The following is a 9,683-nucleotide window of genomic DNA, read 5'->3' as shown; positions in this document are numbered from 1 at the left end:
AATAAATGGAAAACACACAAAATACGGAAACTGTTCATTAACAGATGTTTATTACAGTGTTCGCTGCAGAAAAACAACGCTTTTCTTAACGTTTTAGTCACGTTTCTAAGCTAAATATCCCAAAATTCATAAATCAAGAAGCATTTTCTCATCAAGCAATAAATATTGTTTTTGTTTTCAGAAATAATGAGTCAAAATTAAGAGAGTTTTTCTGAAAATAGGCTGAATGTTATGCTAGTAGGATGAGTAAAAGAAACTCTGGTCACACTTTATTTTAATGTGCAATTCATGCAAGTAACTAACTATTAATTACGTTTTTTTTAACAAACTTCCAACTGAAGGCGATCGAAGGGCTGTAACGGTAACGGATTTTCTGTTACCGCGGTGATGAAGCAAGAAATCAAGCGATATGTCAGTTAACTGTGCATATATATATATATATATATATATATATATATATATATATATATATATATATATATATATATACATATATATATATATATATATATATATATATATATATATAAACACACACACATACACATATATATACACATATAAATATATACACATATATATACACATATAAATATATACACATATATATACACATATAAATATATACACACATATATATATATACACACACACACACACACACACACACACACACACATATATATATATATATATATATATATATATATATATATATATATATATATATAAATATACATGTACATGCTACATAGGCCTATATATTAGGGACGTTAAGGATTAGTCCATTGTCAGTAACCCTTTCAATACCTCATCAATGACAGATTAAGCATGGACAATTAAAGGATAAGTTATGCTTTGCGCTGTGACTGTGTGTCCATCCATGACTTTACACATTAAAGTATTAATCAAGTGTGTGCACTTTATGTACCTTATGGAGTCGCTCTCTTAATATTGGATATTGGAGACGCATAAAACCCTGTTATATCCGCTGGTGTTGCCATTAATACGCAGATCTCGGTTACGCTGTGCAGCCGTTAATATGCGGTTCAGGTAATCAAAAAGCCAGCTAAATGAGTTTTAATTATGGGTGACTCGCGGGTGGATAAGTTCAACCACTGGTTGAATATTAATATAATATTCATAATTTTAAAATGTACAAACACTTTGATTAAACGAAAGCGAAACTGACCAATCAATGGATGTTTGTCATAAACAGTTAAAATTATAGTATAGGCTGCTCTTTTATTTTTGATCATACAGTTAACAAAGATACATTATTCGAAACGGAATAATTCACGTTTATTTTATTTATATTATAAATGTATTTAACAGACCAGGAAAGGTTATTCGTTATTCTTGATTATTTTGTAGATTTCGTTTAGTAATCTCAATTTGTAATTTAAGTGAAAAATATTTAGGCCAGGCCTTTTATTCTGTTTATTTCGTTTATTCTGTTTTTCTATACAATCCTGAAAGATTCATGAGCAAAAATAAATAATAAACTAAAAATGGGCGGTGATGACGGTAATGGCAGTGATCACTGTGGTTGACACCTCATTATGTCATTAAGGCGGTGATGCTGTGATGCGGTTATCGTCACACCCCTAGGCGAGCATAGAGAATCCAAGAAATAACAAGCAAAACAAACAAAATAACTTGCGAAATGCTACAAAATGCTAACGGTCTAATCCGATTCAATTCATTATGCTAAGCTAAGCTAAAAGTGACCCGCCAGAACAAGAAATCAGCTGAATGGAGTCAGAAATGGTTCAAGTCAACTGTTTAACTCGTAAAATTAGCATTTAAAAAATAGAGAAGGGCGTCACAGTGGAGCAGTGGGTAGCACAATCACCTCACAGTAAAAAAAGTTACTGGTTCGAGTCCCGGCTGGTTCAGTTGGCATTTCTGTGTGGAGTTTGCATGTTCTCTGTGGGTTTCCTCTGGGTGCTCTGGTTTCCCCCACAGTCCAAAGACATGGCGTACAGGTGAATTGAATAAGCTAAATTGGCCGTAGAGTATGTGTGTGAATGTATGGGTGTTTCCCAATGTTGGGTTGCAGCTGGAAGGGCATCCACTGCGTGAAACATATGCTGAATAAGTTGGTGGTTCATTCCACTGTGGCGACCCCAGATTAATAAAGGGACTAAACCAAAAAGAAATGAAATGAAAAACAGAGTGTTCGTTTAACAAAACAAGACTTGCCATGAGCATGAAACAAAATGTGAACATGACCATATATATATATATATAACAAAATAAACTGACCAACAGAGGCTACACAAACAACGCTAGACAAGAAACAAAGGCAACTTGTATACAAACACAAGAAATCACATGACAACCAATTAGAAACAAGACACACGACAAAGGCAACCAACGAAGAGCAAGAACAGCTAAACTAACCAATGAAAACGTGACACAAGTAGCAAAGGCAGGAAAACAAAGCAGGAAACAGGAAGACAAGACTAAACTACAAAATAAAAGACAAGACACCATCGAATCTTTATGGTTATTGTACGAAATGCAATGAAATTTGTGTTTGCCTTCACTGCAAGTCTTACTAGTCTAAAGCAAGAATAAAAGTAGCAAGGAGGGATAATAAAAATAATAATAATAAATAATTAAATAGAGTAATAAAATAATAAAAAAACATTCAAAAATAAGTAAAAGATGACAATAACATTAATAATGAGGGATAATCATGGTAAAATTAAACATAATAAAATATTGTACAGAAGACACAGCACACCTTACAAACTTTTAGCTCAATAAACTACTGATTAGCTGCTTATTAGGGTTTAGGTTTGGGTATTGGGTAGGACTAGGCATGTAGAATAAGATCATACTTTATAAGTGCTAATAAACAGTTCATATCTTAATAATAAGCCAGTAGTTAATGGTTTGAATTGTTAATTAATCGAAAGTGTCACCTAAACGTGTTTATTTAAGTTGATTTTACTCGTCAGCAGGTTATTTTGCTTGTTTTAAGCAAGAAAACTCACTTAATTTGGACATTATCGGGACACAAGTCTAGAAAACGCTTCTTGATTTACGTATTGTAAGATATTTGGAATAGAAATGAGACAAAAACCAGTGTATATATGATTTACACCAAAGATTTGATTCATTTCCAATCATCGAAATATTGATAGAAGCGAAAATGATGATGATGATGATGGCAAACAGAAAATAAATCCACGTGTTATATAATCAGAGAGCATGAGATGATATCTGATGATGCTTTATGAACACTGCCTATTCTTTCAGACTGTTATTCAGCTCGGATCGTAAACACTGGCATAAATCAGAGCCCAAATCTGAAGCTCTCACAGTCCGTCCGTCATTAAATATTTACACATACTCCAGATAAAGCACGGCCTCGTACACAAAACACAGCCGACATCCCATAAAAAAATGCGCATCTGTGATGAAAGAGCTGGAGATAAACATCCAGCCGCCGTTTCTGAAGAAGACCAGAGCTTTTCCTCCTAATAATAAAAAAACACCTAATCAAGACTGTTTCTGCGCTACTAAAGCAGATCAACCGATTGCTTTTTTTGTTTTGTAATTAATCTAATGTTTTATACATGTGAAATAATCACCCGTTCAGAAATAAACTCTGAAATGTTACATAAATAAATCTCTGAGTTTTGCAGTTTTCTTTGTCTGTTTTTCATCATATGTTTTGCACTAATCTACAAATCACAGATGCTATAACGTCATTCAGCTGTATAGTAGACAAAAAAAATCACAGTTTGACCTCATTAAGTCATTTCAAGATGTTTTAACCATTAAAATGTTATTAAATTAAGAATAATAATTATTATTTATATTCAGTGCTCAGCATATACGAGTTCACTACTCACAAATCTCTCATTTATATTAACATTTTCGATAGGAAGCTTAACAATATTATATTTGTGCATATACATTAGATTAGTCAGTACTGAAGCCTTATCTAACTAAATAACTTACAATAACGGTCCAAAAATGAGAAGCCAAATTTATATTTTGGGGAAAAATATTCAGTAAAAATTTAACAAAGAGCAAAAATCAAGAGAAAATAAAGAATATATACAATTTTGTTGTTTGTGAAAAAGTTTTTTCAATATTTAGCGTGACTTTACATGCGTTATCTTTCTATTTCTAAAGATATTAGGTCAATAAAATATTGTTTTAATGAATATATCTGACTAATAAATCTGTTTTGTTCAAATGAAACAAAATATAAGACCTATATTCACTGAGAAATGGATAAAAATACTCATTTTCAAAATGTGGTGTGCTCATTTATGCAGAGCAGAAAAAAAACATGAATGTTTTGGAGTGGCCCAGCCAGAGTCCTGAACAAAACCCACTTGAGAATCTGTGGAGGGAGCTAAATATCAAGGATTTCCCTCCTAATAATTAATTAAGCCTGTTTCTGCACTACTAAAGCAGATCAACTGATTGCTTCTGCTTTTGTAATTAATCAAATGTTTTATACATGTAAAATAATCGCTGGTTTAGAAATAAACTCTCTGAAATGTTGCGTAAATCAATCTCTTGCATTTTTCTTTGTCTCTCTTTTTTATTAAATATAATCAACAAAATGACAGATGCTATAATGTCATTCAGCTGTACAGTAAAAAAAATCAGTTTGACCTCATTAAGTCATTTCAAGATGTTTAAACCATTGAAATGTTATTTAATTAAGAATAATAATTATTATTTATATTCAGTGCTCAGCACATACGAGTTCACTACTCACAAATCTCTCATTTATATTAACATTTTCTATAGGAAGCTTAACAATATTATATTTGTGCATATACATTAGATTAGTCAGTACTGAAGCCTTATCTAACTAAATAACTTACAATAACGGTCCAAAAATGAGAAGCCAAATTTATATTTAGGGGCAAAATATTCAGTAAAAATTTAACAAAGAGCAAAAATCAAGAGAAAGTAAAGAATATATACAATTTTGTTGTTTGTGAAAAAGTTTTTTCAATATTTAGCGTGAATTTACATGCGTTATCTTTCTATTTCTAAAGATATTAGGTCAATAAAATATTGTTTTAATGAATATATCTGACTAATAAATCTGTTTTGTTCAAGTGAAACAAAAAATATGAATGACATTCACTGAGAAATGGATAAAAATACTCATTTTCAAAATGTGGTGTGCTCATTTATGCAGAGCAGAAAAAAACATGAATGTTTTGGAGTGGCCCAGCCAGAGTCCTGAACAAAACCCACTTGAGAATCTGTGGAGGGAGCTAAATATCAAGGCTTTTCCTCCTAATAATTAATCAAGAGTGTTTCTGCGCTACTAAAGCAGATCAACTGATTACTTCTGCTTTTGTAATTAATCAAATGTTTTATACATGTGAAATAATCGCTGGTTTAGCAATAAACTCTCTGAAATGTTGCGTAAATCAATCTCTTGCATTTTTCTTTGTCTCTCTTTTTTATTAAATATAATCAACAAAATGACAGATCCTATAATGTCATTCAGCTGTACAGTAAAAAAAATCAGTTTGACCTCATTAAGTCATTTCAAGATGTTTTAACCATTAAAATGTTATTAAATTAAGAATAATAATTATTATTTATATTCTGTGCTCAGCACATACGAGTTCACTACTCACAAATCTCTCATTTATATTAACATTTTCTATAGGAAGCTTAACAATATTATATTTGTGCATATACATTAGATTAGTCAGTACTGAAGCCTTATCTAACTAAATAACTTACAATAACTGTCCAAAAATGAGAAGCCAAATTTATATTTAGGGGCAAAATATTCAGTAAAAATTTAACAAAGAGCAAAAATCAAGAGAAAGTAAAGAATATATACAATTTTGTTGTTTGTGAAAAAGTTTTTTCAATATTTAGCGTGAATTTACATGCGTTATCTTTCTATTTCTAAAGATATTAGGTCAATAAAATATTGTTTTAATGAATATATCTGACTAATAAATCTGTTTTGTTCAAGTGAAACAAAAAATATGAATGACATTCACTGAGAAATGGATAAAAATACTCATTTTCAAAATGTGGTGTGCTCATTTATGCAGAGCAGAAAAAAACATGAATGTTTTGGAGTGGCCCAGCCAGAGTCCTGAACAAAACCCACTTGAGAATCTGTGGAGGGAGCTAAATATCAAGGCTTTTCCTCCTAATAATTAATCAAGAGTGTTTCTGCGCTACTAAAGCAGATCAACTGATTACTTCTGCTTTTGTAATTAATCAAATGTTTTATACATGTGAAATAATCGCTGGTTTAGCAATAAACTCTCTGAAATGTTGCGTAAATCAATCTCTTGCATTTTTCTTTGTCTCTCTTTTTTTATTAAATATAATCAATAAAATGACAGATGCTATAATGTCGTTCAGCTGTACAGTAAAAGTGTATTTAGAGCTTTTGATGTGATTTTAAAAGAGTGTAAGAAGCACAGTTTGACCTCAAAATACTCATCAAGCCTTTTCAGTATTATATTTGTGCAAATACATTAGATTAGTCAGTACTGAAGCCAAATCTGGAGCTAATCTAACAACATAACTTACAGAAAAAATGAGTAGCCCAAATGTACATATTAGCGAAAAATATTAAATAAAAGCTTAACAAAGAGCAAAAATCAAAAGAAACAAAACAATTTATTAAATCTAAACGTTTGTAATGTTTTTGGGAGTATTTGACATGAATTTAAACGAATTCTCTTTATATTTCCAAAAATATTCAGTCACTAATATATTGTTTTAATAAATATATCTGACTGACAAATGTTGTTACACCAAAAATATATGACCTATATTCACTGAGAAATAGATTTTAAAAAATTTCAAAATGGGGTGTACTCAATTGTGCCGGTTAGCAGCAAAACCATGAATGTTTCAGAGTGGCCCGGCCAGAGTCCTGAACCGAACCCAATTGAGAATCTGTGGAGGGAGCTAAATATCAGGGTGAGAAAGAATTGGAGCTCATTGCTAAAGATAAATAAGCAAAAATACCAGTGGAGACATGCAGATCAGCAGTTATTATAAGTGTTTGATTGGTATAAGAGCCAATAAAGGCTTTTCTATTGATCATTGAGAAGGGTGTGAAGGCTTTAGCACTATTGCTTAAATGTAAATTAAATCTGAGAGAGACAAAACTTCCACAATGATGCCTCTTGTACATCGTCTTATAATTCTCTGGGAGAAGCCTGTGCCTTTTCCAGTCAAAAACATGAATAAAAGTAACTTAAAGTCATAATTTACCAGGGGTATGAATCATTTCGGACTTGAATTGATATACATATTAGGCACAAGTTCAGAATTCAGAACTAGTATGTTGGTTAATTTTTGCCTAAATATAATGTAACTCATATAAATGATGATGGATCGTTCTTTCATGCAGATTTCCACATGTTATTTTCACAAAATGTATTTTAAAGAGCCCATATTATCCATGAAATAGGGTCATATTTAGGTTGTAAGGGTCTCCAACAACAGTCTAATATGCATGCAAGGTCATAAAACACTTTGATGGTCTTATAATCTGCATTTATTTTTACCTAATTATCCCAACGACTCCCATATGAATCGTTCAGCGATTCATTTGTTCCCAACCCCCTCCTCAGCGCGAAGCTAATTTGCGCTGATTGGACCGATGACAGCCTGCTGCGATTGGTCGACGACACTGACAGGCTACTTGTGTTTCGTAGCCACGTCATCACGAAACACCTAATGACTCGTTATCAAGACGACTCGTTTGAAGCACTATGAGTCGACTCTATTATAGATGAATCAACAGATTTAAACACTGTACGTTTACAGATTTAAGCCTTAGCTGGATATTTCACTTCACTTAGAGCTGTTAGACACACTATATGGAAGAGCATTTTCAAAAACCCATAATATGGGCTCTTTAACATTAACCCATGTGATGACTTATGGTTCAAAAAATGACTCGAGACAATTTAACAGCATTTTTTTCTCCTTCAATTTTTTCTTTATCTTAAAATTTGATGCCGTTTCCAAAACTGACCCTGACATTAGAAAAAAGATTAATATTTTCATAAAGGCTAGTGAGGGCAGCACGGTGGCAAAGTCGCCTCACAGCAAGAAGATCGCTAGTTCGAGTCCCGGCTGTGCCAGTTGGTATTTCTGTGTGGAGTTTGCATGTTCTCCCTGGTTTCCTCCGGGTGCTCCGGTTTCCCCCACAGCCCAAACACAAGTGCTATAGGGGAATTGAATAAGGTAAATTGGCAGTAGTTTATGTGAGTGTATGGGTGTTTCCCAGTGATGGGTTGCGGTTGGAAGGACATCCGCTGTTTAAAACATGTGCTGGATAAATTAGTGGTTCATTCCGCTGTGGGGACCCCTGATTAATAAAGGGACTAAGCCGAAAAAAAAATTAAAATTAAATTTTGTTACGTTATTTTGGAGGTTTAGTGATTTTTAGAGATTTTATTTACCCTCAGGACAATTGAAATATATATAATTATCGAGCACACATAAAGCAAACACTTTACATGCATATATACTGACAGCATTATACACTACAACATCTGGACAAACCAGGGAACTACGCAAGGATTCTGTTTGTGGACTTCAGTTCTGCCTTTAACACCATCGTCCCATCACTGCTTGAGTACAAACTGGCCCAGCTCTCTGTTCCTAGCTCTGTCTGTCAATGGATCACCAGCTTTCTGACAGATAGACAACAGCTAGTCAGAATGGGCAAAATCACATCCGACAGCCGCACCACTACTGTTATCGGCCTCATCCAGAACGGTGACGAGTCTGCATACAGACAAGAGGTGGAGCGGCTGGCGTTATGGTGCAGATACAACAACCTGGAGCTGAACACGCTAAAAACAGTGGAGATGATAGTGGACTTCAGGAGAAACCCCCCTGCACTCCCCCCACTCACCATCATGAACAGCACTGTGGCTGCAGTAGAGTCATTCAGGTTCCTGGGCACCACCATCTCTCAGGATCTGAAGTGGGACATTCATATAGACTCTATTGTGAAGAAAGCCCAGCAGAGACTGTACTTCCTTCGTCAGCTGAGGAAGTTCAACCTGCCACAGGAGCTGCTCGTACAGTTCTACTCAGCTGTCATCCAATCCATCCTCTGCACTTCAATCACCGTCTGGTTCAGCTCAGCTGCCAAAACCGACCTCCGTAGACTACAGCGAATAGTCTGGACTGCTGAACGAATCACTGGCACAACCCTTCCTACACTTCAAGAACTGTACTCTTCCAGAGTGAGTAAATGGGCTCGCAAAATCACTCTGGACCCCTCACACCCAGCACACTACCTGTTCGAACTGTTACCGTCTGGTCGGCGCTTCAGAGCACCAAGCACAAAAACAGCCAGACACAGGAAAAGTTTCTTTCCTCAGGCTGTCTACCTCATGAACAGTTAAATATCCCCCTACTGTGCAATAAATATGTGCAATACTTTCTACATTCGCACTTGTACACAGCACCTTATAACCTGTATATTTATAACAATCTGTACATACAACTCAACATCCAGGTTTCTTCACTAACCGCATCTGTTTAATGTTTATCTTTTTTTTAAATATATTTATTTTCTGTTGTCACTTGTCACTTTATGTACACTGGAAGCTTCTGTAGCCAAAACAAATTCCTTGTGTGTGTGAGAAGCACACTTGGCAATAAAACTGATTCTGATTCTG

The sequence above is a fragment of the Danio aesculapii genome, chromosome 3 (assembly GCF_903798145.1).
Source record: "Danio aesculapii chromosome 3, fDanAes4.1, whole genome shotgun sequence".
In the NCBI taxonomy this organism is placed as follows: domain Eukaryota; kingdom Metazoa; phylum Chordata; class Actinopteri; order Cypriniformes; family Danionidae; genus Danio; species Danio aesculapii.
The sequence above is the reverse complement of the archived record's forward strand: the minus strand, read 5'-3'. Positions refer to the sequence as shown.